The sequence below is a fragment of the Pleurodeles waltl genome, chromosome 7, assembly GCF_031143425.1.
Source record: "Pleurodeles waltl isolate 20211129_DDA chromosome 7, aPleWal1.hap1.20221129, whole genome shotgun sequence".
NCBI lineage: Eukaryota > Metazoa > Chordata > Amphibia > Caudata > Salamandridae > Pleurodeles > Pleurodeles waltl.
Window position 1 is genome coordinate 371,149,556 of NC_090446.1, and position 21,548 is coordinate 371,171,103.

The 21,548-nt window shown below is 45.2% G+C and overlaps 1 protein-coding gene across 1 annotated transcript in view; it reads left to right on the top strand.

The window, feature by feature from the left end:
* LOC138246881 (vomeronasal type-2 receptor 1-like) overlaps positions 1–21,548 on the top strand; it is a 364,961-nt gene that overhangs the window by 216,955 nt on the left and 126,458 nt on the right. The gene's annotated exons all lie outside the window — the stretch shown is intronic.

The following is a 21,548-nucleotide window of genomic DNA, read 5'->3' on the forward strand; positions in this document are numbered from 1 at the left end:
CGTCCACCAGTTGAGCTTGCATACCTGGAGGACAGACATGTCATCCAGACCTATGGTCTGAATCGTCAGACCATCATGGATCTATGTACCCAGTTGGAGCCTGATCTATTGCCTGCCATACCCAATCCGTATGCCATCCCTCCCACAGTACAATTCCTGTCAGTGCTTCACTTTCTTTCCACTGGCTCCTTTCAGAATACAGTGGACTTGACAGCAGGGATGTCTCAGCCCATGTTCAGTCTTGTGTTGAAGGATGTACTGTGTGCTTTATTGAAACACCTGGACAGCTACATCAGGTTCGCCCCCAACGTGCAGATTTGCCCTATGTGAAGGCAGACTTCTATGATATGGGACACATCCCTCATGTGATAGGGGCCATTGATGGCACCCATATACCCTTGGTCCCTCCCAGTGCCAATGAACAGGTGAATAGGAACAGGAAGAACTACCACTCAATTAATGCTCAGGTGGTGTGTCTGACAGACCAGTACATCTCACAAGTGACCTACCCTTGTGCACACAGGTGACTCTGGCTATCCTAACCTTCCCTGGCTGTTGAGACCAGTGAGGTACCCTGCCATGGAAGGGGAACTCTGTTTCATTGAGGCCCATGGCAGGACGAGGCATGTAATCGAAAGGACATTTGGTCTTCTGGAAGCCAGATTCAGGTGCCTGGACATCTCTGAAGGTGCCCTCCTCTTCACTTCCCAAAAGGTATGCCAGATCATAGTTGCCTGCTGCATGCTCCACAGATTTTCCCTGAGATGTCAGATACCATTGATAGCTGATGATGAGGAGGCAGCTGGACCAGTGGCTGGTAATGCAGACATGGAAAATGATTAGGAGGCAGATGTGGAAGTTGCAACTGACTCTAGAACTGAGCTCATCAATTAGTACTTCCAATATTATACAGGTATGCTGCTGACTGTGTATTTGCAAGTGTAGTATATCCACATTGATTGGTGACAATGGTCCTCCTCATTTGGATCATCAATGGTGTTGTAATGTGTTCCTATCCCTATGTGTGTGTTGGGGCAGGTGACTGATTGGACGTAAGGTGTTGAGTTAAAATGTATCTTCTCTAACATGTGTACTCACTGCAGGTTGCTAGATTCACATCTCCTATTGACAGACCTGTATTGAGCTATGTGTCCTGCATTCTCCTGTTATCATGTCATTCCGCAAACAGACTGTGTAATGGCAATCTATGCCTCTGCTACCTATGGCTTGAGGCATTCATGGTCATTAGCCTTTGGTAACTGTTTACAAAATAGAGTTTTGCACATGACAGATGCCAGCTACTGTGATTTGTGATGTATTTCCTGAGCCTGGTGATGTAGAAATAATATCTGCCCTGCTTCTGTGACAATCTACACTGGCCAGGACAATTATGTAATTCATATGTGATTTGTATGGCACCATGCCTTCTATCATGATGGAACTAACTTTCATGGTCTCTTTTGCAGGTTGGATACGTGAATATCCTCTAGTGTGTGGCTGGAATTGTGACTCTCTTACATCTGACCTGGGACCTATCTGTTGTACTGTGTCTCCTGCAGAGGATGCCTCCCTCTGCTCTCCATTACACTGCTTGTTGGTTTAGGGGGCCAATACCCACATAACATTTTGCAGACATAACATGTGTGTGTGTTTAAATGAAGACACATATGCAGTTGCTGTGATCAATATTGTTTATTGGGCATACATGGGGCATTTGATTTATGAACATATGGTACATTCTTTGGTTATGGTAGTTGGAATAATCAGAGTAAGTGGCACAGCTGTAGGTAGCACAGGTCCAGTGTCTAAGGGCCATGGGAAAAATGGAGTGATGTCATTGGACAGTCAACAGGGTGTCTCAGTGGCACACAAGGGAGAGAAACCAGGGGAGATTAATTTCCTGGGAGCAGATTTGGTCTTGGCATCTGCTCCAGCCAGCTGTCTGGATGGGCATCCACATTTGCAGGAAGGTTTATCAGCTACAGAGGGAGGGGTGCCAGAGGCTCGTGGTACCCCTGGCAGGGCCACTATTCCACTAGCTGCGGCAGATGTGGAAGGCTTAGATGTGATGTGGCTAGTGGAAAGGGCCTGCAGATGGGTGGAGGAAGCATGCAGGGAAGTGTTGAGGTCCCTGAGCGTCCCTTAAATAGAGGCCATTGTGGCATTGTGGGCCTGTCACTGCTGCATGACATCCTGGTGGTATTTCCTCTGCAGCATTCAGTTTTCCCCCAACATGGTAATGATCTGGCCCATGCAGTCCTGGGCTTATTGGTATGCTCCCAAGACTTGGGAGATGGTTTGCTGCTCAGTTGACTCCCTTGGGCGTCCCACCCTCAGGCCCACAAGTTCCCTCCCCTGCCCCCTGCCCCTTGCCCCCATGTGCCTATGCCCCTGGCATGGTGTGCCCACTCCCAGTGTCACCAGGACCTTCATTGTCTTGGGTGTGAGGGGTTGACTCAGGTCCCTTTAGTGTGTGGCACAGAATTGATTGACCTCTCTTTTGGACACAGGTTTGGGACGAAGGGTTGGCTGTGATGTTGATGCCACAGGGTGGGGGGTTGATATCAGCAGGGTGTGACAGGGAGTGGTAGACTGATGAGGTGTCCCAGATGGGCCAGGGAGGTCGTCCATGTCCAGACATCCAGAAGTATTGTCCTCACTGGGATCTTCATCCAGAGGAGGGCTGGCTGTCTCTGGTATCCTCTCCATGATGGCACTGGCAGGGGTACCTGTGGATGGAGTGAGAGAGAGTAGTGGGCATGTGATTGTTAATCTCTTTGTTTGATACATACAGTGGCTTGACATTATTCCCAGCAATGGCAATGACAGATGCAGCACTGTAAAACACTGTTTGTGGATAGTGAATTGTGACATGTGCACCATGCTTAATTGGGGTTGGTGCAATCACCCTAGGTAACTTTTGCTCGGTGAGAGGGTTCAGGTCCTTTGTGATGGTTCACATGACAGGTGTGCCCTGTTAAATTGTGACAAATCAGGCTTGCTAGATGCGAGTGGGAATGACTGCACATTGCAACATGGTGTCCAAGTGGGAGGAGGGTATGTGTTTTGGCAAGGTTGTTTGTCCTGTCTGTGCATGCTGTTCATGGAGTCTGACTTTTTACTTTTAAGCCAAAGAACAGTCCATTTCAGGATTGTTGATCTGGACAGTTGGCAATTAGGTTTGGTGACAGTGTTGTAGCTGTGTTTGGCCTTCCTTGCTATTGTGTTGTGCCATTGCATTCTTGTCATTGCCCTGTAGTGATCCTCAGACGAGGCATCTAGTTGGTATGGCCACTGCAATAGTCATACTTGCAACGGATGTGATGTGAAGTGCACATTGCAGGTTTTGATGTAGATGGGCTAGTGCATTCTGGGAGTCAATGCTTGTTATTGGCACTGCTATCCGTGCACTTACCAGGGACTGTGTGGGCATTGGGCTGGCTGGTGGTGTGGCATGCAAGAGAGGGGCATTAAGTGATTAGGTGGGAAGTGTATTGGGAGATAGAGTGAATTGGGGAGTGTTTGGGTGGTGTCTAAGCATGCTGGACAGGACGAATGTGTGTTAGGAGAGTGGTAGTTACTTACCAGAGTCCAGTCCTCTAGGTATTCCAGTCAGGCCCTCCGGATGGAGGATGTCTAAGACCGTCTCCTCCTATGATGTAAACTCTGGGGGAGGAGGTAGGGGCCCACCACCAGTCTTATAGATGGCAACCTGATGATGGGATGCCATGGAATGCACCTTCCCTCGTAGGTCAAGGTCTGATGTCCTTCCTTGTGCGTGGAAGGTTGCCTACTGAGCTCACCCTGTCAACCAATTCTCTGCCATAACTCCATTTTCCTAGCAATGGATGTTTGCTGGACCTGTGCTCCAAACAACTGTGGCTCTATTATGATAATTTATTCGACCATGACCCTCAACTCATTGTCTGTGAAGCGTGGGTGCTTTTGTCGAGACGTGGTGGCGGGGGTTGTGTTGTAGGTGGGGGTGGGGGTGGGTGTTGTGTGTGTAAGGGAGCAGTGTAGGGTGCTTGGTGGAGTGAGGGTGTTTCATCATGTGTGATGGTCGGTTGTGGTGTTTGTGTGTACTCGTTATGTGTGTGTTCTGTTGTTCGTACAGTTGTGTAGTGTGTGCTGAGTGGGAAGTGTAAATGTGCCTATGTTCTACAAGTGCTAATTTGTAGGTTTTTTGGTTCTTGCTGTTTGTGAATGTCGTTTTGGTAGCAAAGGTCTGTGGGTTGTGTGGGGGTGTGTTATATAGTGCACTGAGTAGGTGTGTATGTGTGTCAGGTGTGGGGTATTCAAACTGTCCAATGTAATGTTGTGTTCTGTCTGAAGTGAGTTTTTGAACATGGCGGTTTGCACTGCCAGTGGTTTTCCACCACTGAAGAACTGCTGTGGTGATTTGTGGCTCGTAATCTAGTGAGAGGAAAGTTGTCAGGCTGGTGGTGAGGCTGCATCTTTCCCGCCCTCCTACGCCCTGGCGATGTTGGATTTGTGGCTACTTATTGGCAGTCTTCAGTGTGTGACTCAATACAGCAGTCGGATTACCACCAACATGGCAGTCTTTTGGTGGCTGCCACCGCAGCAGTCTTCTGAAATAACTGCCAAAGTCATAATGAGGTGCTATGTGTTTAGATAATTCAGCGTTCAATCTTGTTTCCTCACAATACTCCAGAAAAGCAGCTTTAATCTCTGATTTGTCCAGCTATTTAATGTTTCTGGGGTCGGTAAACAAAGAGGACAAACCCAGGGCATCCAGTGTTTTGCTGATGTAGTTCAGCCATGGGTTAGAGGATCCCTTCTGCAGGCTGAGACAATCCATAGTTATGTCTCTGCAAAGTGGCTCCTCTGGAATCTCACCCACAACAACAATGGAGATGAGTGCACCTTATCTGCAATGTGACCTTTATTAAGCTCTGAATGGATAATAACACTGGGGTGGACGGCGGTAGGTACAGTTACCAATGAAGGATTCGATTTTCCTCCACTTGCAGGAAATGAAGTGCTATGAAAACCCCATATCCCAGCCCTGTGTGTGGCAGCAGTTACACACTGAGGGCCATATTTACAGGAAAGTGGCACATCACCAGTAATGTGCCACTTGTCTTGCGGTCCCCTTGCATTCCCTAACCCCACCATGGTCGTGCCATATTTACAATTTAATGCACCATGGCACATGTTTGGGGCAATAACATCATTTTTCTGATGCTATTGTAATGATATACTGGAATAGCTTTAAAAAAAATATGACTCTAATCCAGTATAGTGTTAAGAGGCCCATTGAAATCAATGGGAGCCTCATTTTAAAGCCTGCTTTAAGCAGGCGTCAAAAATGATGCTGGCACAATGGAATCTTGTAGATTCCATTGCAACATTTTTAGCGATCCTCTAACGAGGGAACGCCCTGTTTGCATACATCATGTATATATTATGCATTATGTGGCGTAACGGGTATATGACGCTATGGTAGTGGCCCATTATTGTCACATTTATGGCAACGATTTTCCTGCAAATGTGGTGCTAATAGATGCAAGGGCCTTGTAAATCTGGATGTGAGTGTTGTACACTTTTAAAATGGGAAAAATAGTCCAGTTTCCTCTCGGTCTAGTAAGATTTCAAATTGCTCCTGCTGATCTACCAAGTTTAAGGCAGGAGTTCTTAAGCTGAGACTGCCAAGACCAAAAGGGTCTGAAGGTTAATCCTAAATAGCTGAAATCACCAGTACTAGAGAGTGGCTGGGCATTAATTGTGAGCCTGGTTAACCTAGATCTACTGGGCTCACATGCGTTGAAATGCGATTTTCCCTATTTAGTCACTTGGTTACTCATTAAAGAAACAAAGCTGTCCACCAACAGCCTCAGAGCTTTAGGGGTGCAGGCTAAAAGGACTGCGTCATCGGAGTAGAGTAGCATGGGCACAAGTGTGCCTGCGGTCCTTGTAGTGTCTACCAGATTAGAAATCAGGTAGGTGCATAATCCATTAATATGAAGAATAAAAAGCAGGGGTGCCAACATACACCCTTGGCGCACCCCCCACTTTAAGTGAAATTCAGGAAACATTTCACCATAGATGCTCATCCGACATCATCATCCACAACTTGGTCCTATTGAACGAGTTGAACGTGGTGAACAGGTCCAGAAATTCCAAGTAAACAAGGAGCGCTTGCCACAAGTGCATTTGCTTACTATCAAACTCATACTCAGGCACTGCTTTGTCATGTCCATCCTTGGACGGAATCCAGATTGAAAAGGCGAAAGAACGTCATTGTCTTAAGCCCATATAACAAGGCGGTTGTAGACCACTCTTCTTATCATTTTAATTGTACTATTGATGTGAGAAAGTAGCCTCTCTCTAGCATGGTTACCCCCCTTTGTGGCTTGTTTGTCAATCTGTTTTGACTGTGTCACTGGGATCCTGCTAGTCAGGACCTCAGTGCTTATGGTTTGTGCCCCACATGTCAGTCTGTTTTACTGTTTTCGGCAGTATGCTTGACTGTGTCACTGGAGTCCTGCTAATCAGAACTCCTGTGCTTATGCTCTCTCTGGTTCCAAATTTGTACTTACATACTGGTAACCCAGTATTGCACTCCAAATTGGTATACTGGACCCCCTTATGAGTCCCTAGTATATTATTCCTAGGTACCCAGGGCATTGGGGTTCCAGGAGATCCTTATGGGCTGCAGCATTTCTTTTGCCACCAATAAGGAAATCATAAAAACACTCCTTCAGGACTGCTGTTGCAGCCTGAGTGAAATAGTGTAAGCACTATTTCACAGCCATTTTCACTGCACCAGGTCACTTACAAGTCACCTATATGTCTAACCTTCAGACCCTGAAGGCTAGGTGCATAGTACCTGTATGTGAGGGCACCCCTGCACTAGCAGAGGTGCCACCACGTTGTCCAGGCCCATTTTCCTGGAATTCGTGAGTGTGGGGACGCTATTATAAGTGTTGACTACATATAAGGTCAATACATATATGTAGCTTCACAATGGTAACTCTGAATATGGTCATGTGAGGCATCTAGGAACCAGAAATTATACCCCAATACGTATTCTAGTATTGGTGGTCCAATTCCATATACCCTAGGTGCTCCACCATGGACCCCCAGTACTGCCATACCAGTCTTCTGAGGTTTTCACTGCAGTCCCAGCCGCTGCCACCTCACCTACATGCCTCTGCCCTCCTGGTGCTTGAGCAGCTGAATCCCAGGAAGGCAGAACCATGCATTTCCTTAGGGACAGGGGTGTCACCCCTTTCCCTTTGGAAATAGGCGTTACAGGCATGGGAGGAGTATCCTCCCAGAGCCTCTTTAAGTGCTTTGAAGGGCACAGATGGTGCCCTCCTTGCATAATCCAATCTACACCGGTTCAGAGACCCCAGTCCATTCTCTGGTGTGAAACTGGACAAAGGAAAGGGGATTGACCACTCCCCTGTCCATCATCACCCCAGGGGCGGTGCCCAGATCTCCTCCACAGTGACCCTGGGTTTTACCATCTTGGAATCCAAGGTAGTGGGATACTTTGGGAGCATCTGATTGGTCAGTGTCAGCAGGTGATGCCAGAGACCCCTCCTAATGGTTCCATGCCTGGTTAGGTAGCCAATCCCCCTCTGAGGGCTATTTTGGGTCTCTCCTCTTGGTGTTTCCACAGATTCAGATTGCAAAACTCCAGAAGGAATCCTCTGCATCCTTTACTTCATTTTCTACCAATGGATTGACTGCTGACTGCTCCAGGAACTCTACAAAACTGCAACAAAGAAGCAAAGATGACTTCTGTGACCTTGTAACTTCAACTCCTGCTAGCAACTGCAACAGTTTCCAGGTTGTGCATGCTCCAAGGACTGCCTGTCTTCATCCTGCACCAGAAGAACTGAAGGAATCTCCCATGAAGTGACGGAGTCACTTCCCTGCTTCAGCAGGCACCTCTCTACAGTGACAACCTGCACTCTGGGTCCCCTCTCCTGCTGATGAGCCGGATCCTGGAAAGCAGGTGGTAAACTAAAGTGACCCTGACTGTTCAAAGGTCCAGCTGTCCAAATTTGGTGGAGGTAAGAGCTTGCCTCCCCTTGCCAGATAGTAATCCTGTGCACTGCATGTTTTGCAGCTCCTAGGGCTTCTGTGCACTTTTCTAACAATTCTGTTGTGCACAGCCTTGCCCAGGTCCCCAGCACTCTATCCTCAGCTCCCTGTGTTGTTCTCCGGTGGATTCATTGGATCCCTTTCTGTAGTGCTGCAATGACCCCCATTTTCAACTCCGTTGTCCCCGTGCTGCGCTGTGGGACTCCTGTGTGCACTGCCAGGTCTTCAGAGGGTTCTCTGAGTTGCTGAGAGCCCCCTTTATCTCCTCCGCCTGGGTAGAGTCAACCTGGTCCTTCCTGGGCCCGAGCAGCGCCATTTTCCGTGAACCATGAGCTTTGCATTTACCAAGGCTTGTTTCTGGAACCAAGTGAAGAAAACCAGACTACATTTATCCATCCAGTGTGGGACATCTTCTGCACCAACCAGGAACCGGCATCTATCTTCTTTTGTGCAATACTGACTTTGTCTTCTCATTGGTGGTTCTTCTTTTGCACCTTAATCCGGGTTAGCAGGGGCTCCTGTTCTCCCTAGACTCTTCAGTGCTTCTAGAACTTCTTCATCTTCTTCCACAGGTCTTCACGTCCAGGAATCCATTGTTGGTGTCTTGCAGTCTCTTCTGGTTCTTGCACTGTCTTCTACCACGACTTCTAGTGTGTTTTAGGAAACTTGCTATGTTTTACTCCTGCTTTCTTGGGCTCTGGGGTGGGATATTTTACTTACCTTTGGCATTTTCTTTCACTCCCAGCACTCCTCTACACACTACACTTGCCTAGGTGGGAAACTGACTTTCACATTCCAATATGTTAGTATGTGGTTTGTGTTCCCCCAAGCCCATTGCAACCTATTGTGATTTTCAATATTTGCACTATTTTCTGACTGGTTACTTACATGCTTGTGTTTACTAGTGTATATAATGTGTAATGTACTTACCTCCTTAGGGAGTATAGTCTTTAAAGTATTTTCGGCCTTGTGTCACTAAAATAAAGTACCTTTATTTTCGGGTAGACAGAGTATTGTCTTTCATGTGTGTGAGTACTTTGTGACCACAGTGGTACTTCAAGAGCTTTGCATGTCTCCTAGTTCAGCCTTGGCTGCTCTGCCTACATCTACCTCTAGACAGCCTGGCTTCTAGACACTGACTACATTTAACTAATAAGGGATAACTGGACCTGGTATAAGGTGTAAGTACCTGTGGTACCCACTACAAACCAGGCCAGCCTCCTGCAATCGATGAGTGAAATAGGTTGATAGCATTTGGGAAACAAACAACCTCCCTTTTTAAATATAGGGACAATGGAAGATAGGGTCCAAGAGCGGGGAATGTTTACATTAATGGCACTGTTGAAAATGTTTGTAATCAAGGGTCTCCATAGATGAGGCATACATTTTATAAGAGCAATTGGGACCCGTCTGGACCTGGTGCGTTCAAGCTCGTACACTGCTGTATTGCCAACTCTACTTCAGGTAGAGTGATAAAGAGAGGTGGTGAGTACTGCAGCCTATGTACCATGCCCAGGTTCTCCTCCATATAACATATGGCAGTGAAGTGCGAGACCCATCCAGATCCTAGGATATTGCACTGCATGAGGGGATTTAATGGGGCATTGCTAGATCCAAATAGGTTTACTAAATCCCAGAATAACTTCCTGTCATTCCCTACCACCACAGTTTCCAGTAGTTCCCAGTCCCTTTTGTGTAGCGCCTCTTTCCTTGATTTGATAATGGAATTATATTCTCAACGTGCATCCCAGACCTCAGGCCACACCCCCGGGGTGGCAGTCAATGTCTTTCTCAGTCTGATGTTGGCTGCTGAGCAATGCTTATTGAACCATTGCGGTGCCCCTTTATCAGGTAGGAAGGTTTAAGCAAAGCCAGTTTGACATATTGAATTAGGCTATGATAATGAGTTACCATGGCCTCACTCCCAGTGTCTGCCAGACAACCTTTTAACAGCATTTTCAGGGTCTCAACTGGATTTTTAAGATGCCAAATAAGCCAGAGACCATCAGTAACATGTTGAGTAATGGAGATTACATTGGTATCGGGTTGATGTCTGCTCAGGGGCAGTTGGGCTCAAACACAGAGGGCATTATGATCGTCCCACTTAGTCAGTAAGACCTCCCCTTTTAGAAACCATGTTGCAAAATCAGAGTTCACAAACATATAGTCAATAGTTGAGGCACGACCAAACCCTGTAAAAGATGGTAACAATGTTACATCCCTACTAAATATCTTAAGTAGATCGACTAAGTCATGCTCCACTAAATATCTATTCAACTCTGTCATCACATATGGTTCCACTCCTGTCCACAGGATCTCCTGCTTCCCAGATACATCCCTGCAACTTAACAATAAAATCACCACTGAACAAATATTAAAACTGTGCTTGATTGATACTTCTCATTGCTTGTAACTTAGAGAAAAAGTTAAACAAATGGGTAAAATGAGTGCAAACAGTGTTGGTAAAATCATTGTAAAAGCTGAATAGATAAAACGAAAATTGTGCCAGACTATCACACATTTTTAATGCTAGCAAATCCAGAGATTCAGACTCAATACCTGTTACATCAACACGAAGATTTGTGCTCATCCAAAAGGAAAGTCCACCCAATGCCCTATATCTGACAGAGGGAGTAGCTAAATTGGAATAACATGCGTACCCATCATAAGATATAAGAGTAAGGGATCACGTTTCCTGCAGGGCAAATATCTTGTGCTTAGAGACAAATGCTTGCCACTCTGTTTTATTGATTTTTCCTTAAAGGCCAGCAACATTCCAACTAAGTATAGAAAAGGAACGATCTTGGCGCAGGTATGAGGAGACAATCTTAACTTGTGGCAAATTATCACTCTTGTCCAACCTAAGGACATGATTGGCCTTTGTCAGGTTTCAGTCCAGGTCTGAAAGAACATCAAGGCCCATATTTATACTTTTTGACGCTAAACTGCGCTAACGCAGTTTAGCGTCAAAAAGTTTTGCGCCGTCTAACGCCATTCTGAAGCGCCATGCGGGCGCCGTATTTATGGAATGGCGTTAGACGGCGCAATCAGACCGGCGCTGCCTGGTTTGCGTGGGAAAAAACCACGTAGACCAGACAGCGCCGGCGTAGGGGGAAAATGGCGCATGGGCGTCTTAAAATGGGGCAAGTCAGGTTACGTCGAAAAAATCGTCTTAACCCGACTTGCGCCATTTTTTAACGACGCCCATCCCCCATCAACATGACTCCTATCATTGGAAAGATAGGAGTCATGCCCCCTTGCCCAATGGCCATGCCCAGGGGACTTCTGTCCCCTGGGCATGGTCATTGGGCATAGTGGCATGTAGGGGGGCACAAATAAGGCCCCCCTATGCCACCAAAACAAAATATAAAAAAAAAAAAATTATACTTACCTGAACTTACCTGAATGTCCCTGGGGTGGGTCCCTCCATCCTTGGGGGTCCTCCTGGGGTGGGCAAGGGTGGCAGGGGGGGTCCCTGGGGGCATGGGAGGGCACCTGTGGGCTCATTTTGAGCCCACAGGCCCCTTAACGCCTGCCCTGAGCAGGCGTTAAAAAGTGGCGCAAATGCGCCGTTTTTTGCCACGCCAACTCCCGGGCGTCTCTTTTGCCCGGGAGTATAAATACCACGTAAAGGCCTGGGAGTCATTTTTTAGACGGGAACGCCTCCCTTGCATATCATTAACGCAAGGAAGGGGTTCACGCTAAAAAATGACGCACATTCCGGGAACTTTGGCGCTATTCGCCTCTAACGCCATAGTATAAATATGGCGTTAGTTGGCGTTAGTTTTGCGTCGAAATTGCGTCAAAAAAAACGACGCAATTTCGGCGCAAACGGAGTATAAATATGGCCCCAAATCTGTTAACTACTGAAATAGGGAGGGGATTATTAAAGCTAACTAGGGGACCTGTTGGTCCTTGAGCAGGTACACTGGTTGAAGGTCGTATTGAACAGCACGTATTTGGGTACAATGGAGAGAAATGCTGATGCACCTGAAGATGGTGTGGACAGGTACTTGAAAAACTTCCCAGGCAGGCCAGGGGAGAGGGATATACCTGACCCTGAAAGAAAGGAGGTTTATAGAAATATCCTAATGGAACCAAAGTAATGGAACTTCTCAGCATTGTATGTCAATTAGCATTAAACAGCAACCATCCATGGAAATCTAAAACTCACAATACAATCCCCCAATGTATCAACAAGATTTGGCTGAATCCACACACATCTCTGCACTAACAATATGTCTTTAGCATGATGAGATGAAAAACCCTCATGACCCACTAACCAGTCTAAGGTCTTATTAAATACCTCCTCATCTGATTCCTGTTAACTTTTTCGAACGATTGGGACCCCAAACAGAACAGACACATACAGACAAGCAGCAGGGGAAAGGTTAATAACTGCCCATGTAGCAGTGGCATTCAGTGATGGTTTCTTCCCAGAAAAGCCTCTAGAGAGAGAAGTATGTAAAGGGGGTCCCTGATTGTTACAGGATTGCTGGACCTGACTGGGCCACTGTACTGCACCTGCACTTCCTGATAATGCCAGCTTTGCACATGAAGTAATGCTAGCTTCAGGGGAGGGGCAGATCAATCAGTTACCTATTGTATTGGCCCTTTGGTCTCAACAACTGGATTGCTGGCTCTTAAAATTGGCTGACACGTGAACATTTTTAAAGATGCCATTTGGCTTTAATGGAGTCTAGCCTTTGAATGAAGGGAGAGATTTCCAATTTTAGTGCTGAACATAACTTCTCGAAAAGGCTCGCTAGCATGCTCAATGGAATGTCAGGATTCAGATTGGAGATCCCTTCCTCTGTATGTGGTGGTGTTGATGGATGTGGGGATTTGCTGGCCGCCAAGTCTGCAACCTGCAAAGGCATCAGCTTTGGCATGGTGACAATACTATTAAGTGGCTTGGGCTGAGCACCACATTTAGATTTCCTAGGCAGTACTGTGTGCAACCATGGCTTCGTGTGAGAATAGGGCTGGGTAGTTTCATGATATCTGTAAGATTTGTAGCTTGATTGGGCATAGCATCTGACTCTGTGCTGTTTGGTGCCAAGGTTCTCACCGAGATAGGCAAGGTCGAGGGCCTGGGATCGGAGCCATATCCCAGGTTTAAGAAAAGTCTCCTCTCCATAAGAGCAATCTCTGTGTTAATTGCTCTCACTGCGCATGCCCACTCTTGATGTTTGGGCCCATCAAAATGTTAATGCACCCCCCTCAGTCCCAACAATGACTATATCAGTGTCCAATACACAATGTGCAAGACCAGTGAAGTAAAGATGAATAAATGACAGAAAAAGTCAGTGCCTCCTATCAATACACAGGAACTTGCTTATTTAAAAATTATTAGTCTTGAGCAATTCCACAGCTTATCGCAGAGATGGTGAGGCCGACTCCCCAGGACTTAAAAAATGGAGAGAGCCAATGGAACACCATTGGACCGCCACTTCAGTCATGCCCCAAATCCAAAAACCAAGAGGGGGGCCCAGCCCAGCCTTCTCAAGTCTCAGACAAGTGCAGGAGGGCCCACCGATGGCCTGGAAAAGTCTGGGCACGGCCTGCACAAATCCGGTGCCGCCAGAGGTGGGCGAGTGCTTTGTAGCACATGGTGCAAGCAAAGCAGGGTCAGACCCTCCTGTTTGGGCTCCAAATGATGTTGGGACACCAATTCCCTGGGCAGAAAGCGAGTTCTGCAACACCTCTGCATGTCTCGTGTCACATGAGGTGGGCGGGAGCTTTGTAGTTCATAATTCATTTACCATAAGATGGTTGTAGTAGATCTGTAACAACATATAAAAAAATGGCTCATTTAAACACATTCAAGTGCAAAAATCTTTCAATATATCTAAAAACATCAAAACTTGAATATCAATTACAGCTGTACTGCCATCTCTTCTTACATATTCAACCTCCTAATGATTTTGTTTTCAGGTCAATAATAATATTTGGACGCAAGTCATCTTAGGATTTGTTGCTTGTCAACCCACCAACCCCCCTTAAATACTCATCACATTCTGTCACTGGCCACAAAATGTAAGGGATTTACCATGGAGTTCATTATAATAACTAGCAGGTGGAAAATTCTTATTATTGTGTCAGATTCCAAAATGTGTTTTTTTTCTGGATGAATAGTGCTGTTTATCTATGTTTTATTGCAAAGACAAATGTGCATGTATACCATGTATTCAGAGCTGTGTGTGATGAATTTCATTATTGTTTTATTTGTATTGAAGTACAGTACTTCATACTCCTTGACATTATTATTAGATCTCCATGCCTTGCATTTACCACAAATATGGAAACAGGTTATATCAGATTCATTCCTCTCAAGTGTTTATCTTATCATGATTCTAACTTTTTTTTTTTTAAGGGACCCTCTCTTTCTCTTTGTTACCCTAGGGTGTGTGTGTACAGTATTGCCAATAAATGTATCTGACCTGAGAATGGTCCAACGATTAGATATAATGTGCCTTGTTTAAGTATCTCTTGTGTCGAAAGAGGTGACAAATTGAACTTTACAATTTACATTCATTTTTCTCCGTATTAGAATCAAGCTATACATCTTCCCGACACTTCAACTTCAATCTTTCTACTGCTTTTCTGGTAACCCAATTAGGATATACCCTGTCTTTAAAATGTTTATTATGACATTCTGGTCTGTGTAAAAATCCTCATCTGTGCTTCACTTCCATCTAGTCCTCAGTAGCTTTCCACTTCAATCTAAAAGGGTGACTACTAGGTGCAATATTTTTTAGCGTAAAAAGATGTAACTAGTTTGCCATTAATAGCAGGTATCCTTTTATCCAAGCACTCCACTGTCTGGTGGCTTGTATTCCATGCAAATTCCATATTCAAATTATTGGTGTTCAGATGTCTTACAAAATCAAATGCAGTTGTTATAAGTCTTTTCAGATCACAAACAAACCATCACTGAATCTATTCATTAATGTGTTCAGTCAAGTTCCAATCCATTTCAGACGAGGGAATCTTCTCATCCAACCATCCCATTAACAAATCACATACGTGAGGATGAAGACGGGGCTCATCAGTGTTCCTATAAACTGTCTGGATATGTCATTGACAAAACTAAAGATGTTATTCTCTAAACACAATGCAAGCAAAGTTGACAACATATGATTTGTACAGGTGGAAACATATGGGTCTGGCCCTAAGAAAGTGTTTACAAGCTTAAATACCATCAGTATGAGCAAATCTGGTATAGAGGGAGGTAACATCAGGCTTCTTCAATAGGAAATATTCTTCCATTCAGTATCATGGATCTTGCTCAAGAAAACTCTGCAATTCTTAATATTATATAGTGCTTAACGTAGAGATTTAGGAAAAAATGAATGTTTCATGGAGTGTTTCCCAGGAGACTATCATTAGAGGATCGAATGGGCCTACCTGACACCTTGATATTGTTCTTGTGAATTTTTGGTATGTGAAAGACTACTGGTATTTTTAGGATGTTCACTTTTAAGAAACCAGTGTTCTCCAATTTCCAACAGATCCATCTTTTTTCTACCATAGAAATAGATCAAGTTGATTGTGATAAGGTGTCCTTCATCAAGGATTTGACGGTCTCTTTTTTCAAATTCGTGAAATTTCCTTTCTTACTGCTCTTGTGTTTTTTGGTGCTTGTCATCTCGTTGTTTTTACTGAATGTGAACCCCTTTGTGTGAAACAATGTTTGCAATCACGTAGCAGCGTTCTCTCTCTGCTTCTGGGCCTTAATAGCTTCCTCTAATTTGCCCCATGTGACAATAATTGTGCCACTTTTCAACGGCATCCTAATATTTATGTGATTTCCGTTGTTAAAAAAATAATTAATCTACTGGAGAATTTTGTGCCTGTCCACTACTGCATAGTTAATTAATATCAGGAGCGTGTTTTGAGAGTATCCTGTCAGATTCTCCGCTCGTCCTTTTATCATACTAGGATCAGTACCTCATATGATGGAATGGGACGAATTCAGGGGCCTCTTCGGTCTCTCCTTAAGTCAACATAGTTTTCCATGGCGGTTTCCTCCTACCATTTATTCATCTCTCATTTAAGCAGCGTCTCAAGTATAACACCCTTTTGTTAGATTCGGACTCCTGTAATGCTTCTCTCATTAGTTAAATGATGTATCCCTTGAGGTTTATTGTTTTCAAATATCTCCATTGTAGATTGTTTTGGCCTAGCACCACACGCAGGCACCTTCATGGTTTCAGTAACCCATAACAAAGCACGACTGATAAGTCTCAAGTCAGTAACTCCTTCCATGAATATTCATAGGTTGTCGTGCACCCCCTGCCCAGTGTCACAATACTCAACCTCTTGATATTTGAGGACAAGCAATAACAAAGGCAGCTTATTCACTGCAATTGCGAATGCCATGCCAGGCCGGATCATATGGTCTCAGAACACACATGTGGTTTTCACTTGTAAGCTTCCTTGTTTCTCCTTCCCTCTACAAGTGTGTCCATTTTGGCTTGGGTAGGCATTGGGACAGCTCCAATTATCACTGCCCGTCGCTTTGCCTTATTGCATCAATTGAAATTATTGGATCAGTGTGTTCCTGAAGGCAAGCGCCGATCCTCACATTATAAATTAAAGCGCTCCTTTGCAGATTTTTCGTAATATCAGAATGCACTCCAAATCAGGTGGTGCAAAGGATTTTATTGTCACCTCAAGCATGGCAGATAAAATGTATCAGCCATGACCGCCTTTGTGAAATTGAATTTACAATGTATCCACACCCTTAAAACTGTGCAAACATATGTGGGCAGATGTAAAAGATACATTAGAGTTCAGATGTGAAAACTGGATCCACCAGAGACTTATTTTTTAAATGCTTTGGATTTGCATAATCCCAACCTGAACATCTCTGTCAACCCTAATTTCTAAATAAAATACTGAATTGATGCACAACAAACTAACAAAAGCACAATCTGTGAGTAAAGTTCAAACTCTATGGCAAATTTGGTGTATTTTCATTCAGATGTTGTTTGTGTATCACAGATGACAGAACCCTATGAGAATCAAAATGGGAAATCACAGCTTTTTTACACCTATTTTTCTTGGTAGCCCCTTCACAGACCCAAACAAAACATGCCAAAAGGCACCCAAATTGGAAGAAAGTTTTTTTTTTTAAATGTGTGCAGATTACAACGGCCCAAAAGGTATTAGGAAAACAAAAATTGTCTTTTCGATGGAAACTGTGACTCCACCATAACTACACAGCTACTATCGCCCTACCAGTGTAAAAAGATATATTTATATTTATGTGCCCTAAGGTAACTATAGCTCACACCCTCCCCATGCACTGCTAATTACCCCACATATTACATCAGTCATGACATCTTTTATGACAACTGACAACATTGATAATATCATTGCGATATTTGTAATACAAGTACTGATGAGAAAACTGAGCACTGTACTTAGAATCATATTTACCTATGAGTGTGTAGGCCTGCCGAGAATGACCTCCTAGGCTGTTTACTCAGTATGGTGATCATTACGACTTTGGTGGTCTTTTAGAAAGACCACCGGAACCGTGGGTGCCAAAAGACTGCCAGGTCTGGTGGTCCGAAGACCACCATATTGCGACGTTGTGCTGATTTCTGCCCAATTTTGGGTGGCAATCTGACACTGTCGGCTTGGCCAGCGTTGTAATAGAGGCAGTTTCCACCGCTGGCACTGCCACGCTAACAGGGCGCCGCCCGCCATATTACGATCCGTAATACGGTACAGTGGTTTCCTGCATGGTGGAAGGGGGTATCAGTTTGAGTGTGTGCATGCGAGTGTGTCAGTTTGAGTGCCTGCATGCAAGTGTTTGTGTCTGTTTGAGTGCCTTCATGCGAGTGAATGGGTGTATCTGAGTGCATGTGTGCGAGTGAATGGGTGTATTTGAGTGTGTGTTTGGGTGCAAGTGCATTGGGTGTATGTAAGCAAATGCGTGTGTGAGTGGGGGGGTGTGAATGTAGGTGTGTGGTCGTGTAGGGGTGTGTCTGCTGGCAACAGGAATGGGTGCATTACCGCCAGCATTTTCATGGCGGTGCAACCGCCATGAAAATACTGGTGGTCTGCTGAGTCGCAATACTGATGGCAGTATTGTGGCTACCGCCGTACCGGAGGTGCTTCTCTCCGGCCCGGCGGTCTGACCGCCCTGGTGGTACGGGCAGCTTTTCGGCAGTTTGACTTCTTCCAAACTGCCAAAGTCATAATATGGTGGTCTTAACTGCTGCCTGGCGGAGGTAAGACCGCCAACATGAGTCTGGCAGGGTCCAAGGACCGCAAGACTTGTAATGAGGGCCTATGTCTTTAGCCATTCAGTGTTTGTTGTGGCTGACGCCTGCTCCATATGCTCTGCTAAAATGGTATTAGCTTATGCCTTCAGGCGCAGCTTCATTTGAAGAGAGACGTTTCAGATTAACATTTTAATAGGTGTCACTACTAAGACACCAGTTGAGTGACACCTGTGTTGCTTTACATGCCTGTAGAGTAGGATATTTTTCCTACGACCAAACATTCCTCATTTGTGGCTCCCTTCTGAATGACTACTAACTGTCAGCCCTAATATTTCCTAATTAATAATATGCTCTCAAATAATTTATCAGATGCCTGAATAATATCTACTGCATTGGTGTTGTTTGGCCTGAAATGCATAATTCAAATATCTTTGAGTATTTGAGATGTGGGGGGGGGGTCATATGTTTTATTCTTTTCATTCACAGTCAAAAAGTGATGTCATCATCATCATTCAAGCTTCATTTCGGCAACAAATGCCATAAAAGTAAAACATATACACAAATAAAACTATAATTTGTCATACAACAAGTAAGATACAGTAAAGTCCTCGGAATAGTAGATTCCACATAACCAGAGCCCAGGGCATAAAAATTGCACACTAGATTCTTAGTCAGCATATACATATGTCTTGATTATTCTTAAAAGTTTGTGGACCTGCACCATAAAAGTTGGTTAAGCAGGGTTGTACTCTAAGTCATACAAATAAAACAGCAAAACGTTACCAGATAGGTTAAAATTCATAAGAGAATTACATTCTCCTACCCCAAATAAGAGTGTGACACCTAATAGAATGGACATATATAAAAGAAAAGCTAAAAATAAGCAATATAAAAGAAATTGATTAAGAATCATGGTCTGCGTCTGTTAGAAATGGGGTTTTTGGTTGGCAGTCAGGTTGCCCTCTGTCCAAGCAAGAACCCTCACTCTAGTCAGGGTAAGTCACACACAATCCAAAATCAGCCTGTGCTCACCCTCCGGTAGCTTGGCACGAGCAGTCAGGCTTAACTTAGAAGGCAATGTGTAAAGCATTTGTGCAATAAATCATACAACACCGTAGTATAACACCACAAAAATACACCACACAGTGTTTAGAAAAATATAGAATATTTATCTGGGTACTTGTAGGTCAAAACGATCAAAGTTGCAATACGAATTTGTAAAGATATCACTGAAAAGTGATATTAAGTGTCTTTAAGTCTTTAAAAAGCCATAAAGTGTCTTTCAAGCACAGAGTACCTGGTTTCTGGTGGGAAATCTCCTCAGAGGGCCACAGGAGAAGAGATGCGTGGAAAAAGGGGTGTGTGCGTCGATTTCTTCTCAGCACACACAGACTTGCGTCGTTCTTTTCCACGCGGGGAAGTCGGGCGTCGTTTTCCGGCGCGCAGACAGTCTCTTTTTGTGGATCGCGGGGATTACCAGATGTCCCGGGTCTGTGCGTGGATTCCCCTGCTTATTTTCCGGCTGCGCGTCGTTCTGCGGGGCTGCGCGTCGAAGTTTCGATCTCACGGTAGGCGTCGCGTCGATTTCTCCTTGGAAGTCGGGCGGCGTTGTCCTTGCGAGGCCGTGCGTCGAAATTTTGGTCTCACGGCAGGCGTCGCGTCGATTTCTCCTTGGAAGTCGGGCGGCGTTGTCCTTGCGAGGCCGTGCGTCAAAGTTTCGCACTCACGGTAGGCGTCGCGTCGATTTCTCCTGGAAAGTCGGGCGGCTTTGTCCTTGCGAGGTTGTGCGTCGAAGTCTCGATCGTCCCGAGGGCGTCGCGTCGATCAGCGTCGGTGTGCGGCGTTTTTCTCGCCGCGAAACAAGCTGTGCGTCGAAATTTTCGGCGCACGGAGCGTCCAAGTGAAAGGAAGAAGTCTTTTTGGTCCTGAGACTTCAAGGAACAGGAGGCAAGCTCTATCCAAGCCCTTGGAGAGCACTTTCACAGCCAGACAAGAGTTCAGCAAGGCAGCAGGGCAACAGCAAGACAGCAGTCCTTTGTAGAAAGCAGACAGGTGAGTCCTTTGAGCAGCCAGGCAGTTCTTCTTGGCAGGATGTAGTTTCTGGTTCAGGTTTCTTTTCCAGCAAGTGTCTGATGAGGTAGGGCAGAGGCCCTGTTTTATACTAAGTTGTGCCTTTGAAGTGGGGGTGACTTCAAAGAGTCTCTAAGAAATGCACCAAGTTCCCTTTCAGCTCAATCCTGTCTGCCAGAGTCCCAGTAGGGGGTGTGGCAGTCCTTTGTGTGAGGGCAGGCCCTCCACCCTCCCAGCCCAGGAAGACCCATTCAAAATGCAGATGTATGCAAGTGAGGCTGAGTACCCTGTGTTTGGGGTGTGTCTGAGTGAATGCACAAGGAGCTGTCAACTAAACCTAGCCAGACGTGGATTGAAGGGCACAACAAGATTTTAGTGCAAAGAAATGCTCACTTTCTAAAAGTGGCATTTCTAGAATAGTAATATTAAATCCGACTCCACCAGTCAGCAGGATTTCATATTACCATTCTGGCCATACTAAATATGACCTTCCTGCTCCTTTCAGATCAGCAGCTGCCACTTCAACAGTGTATGAGGGCAGCCCCAATGTTAGCCTATGAAGGGAGCAGGCCTCACAGTAGCGTAAAAACGAATTTAGGAGTTTTACACTACCAGGACATATAACTACACAGGTACATGTCCTGCCTTTTACCTACACAGCACCCTGCTCTAGGGGTTACCTAGGGCACACATTAGGGATGACTTATATGTAGAAAAAGGGGAGTTCTAGGCTTGGCAAGTACTTTTAAATGCCAAGTCGAAGTGGCAGTGAAACTGCACACACAGGCCTTGAAATGGCAGGCCTGAGACAAGGTTAAGGGGCTACTGAGGTGGGTGGCACAACCAGTGCTGCAGGCCCACTAGTAGCATTTAATCTACATGCCCTAGGCACATGTAGTGCACTCTACTAGGGACTTACCGGTAAATTAAATAGTCAATCATGGATAAACCAATCAATAGTACAATTTACACAGAGAGCATATGCACTCTAGCACTGGTTAGCAGTGGTAAAGTGCTCAGAGGTCAAAAGCCAACAACAACAGGTCAGAAAAAATAGGAGGAAGGAGGCAAAAAGTTTGGGGATGTCCCTGTCAAAAAGCCAGGTCCAACATGACCCCCCACCAGCCTAAAGCCAGGGGAGAACAATCACTATCCTGA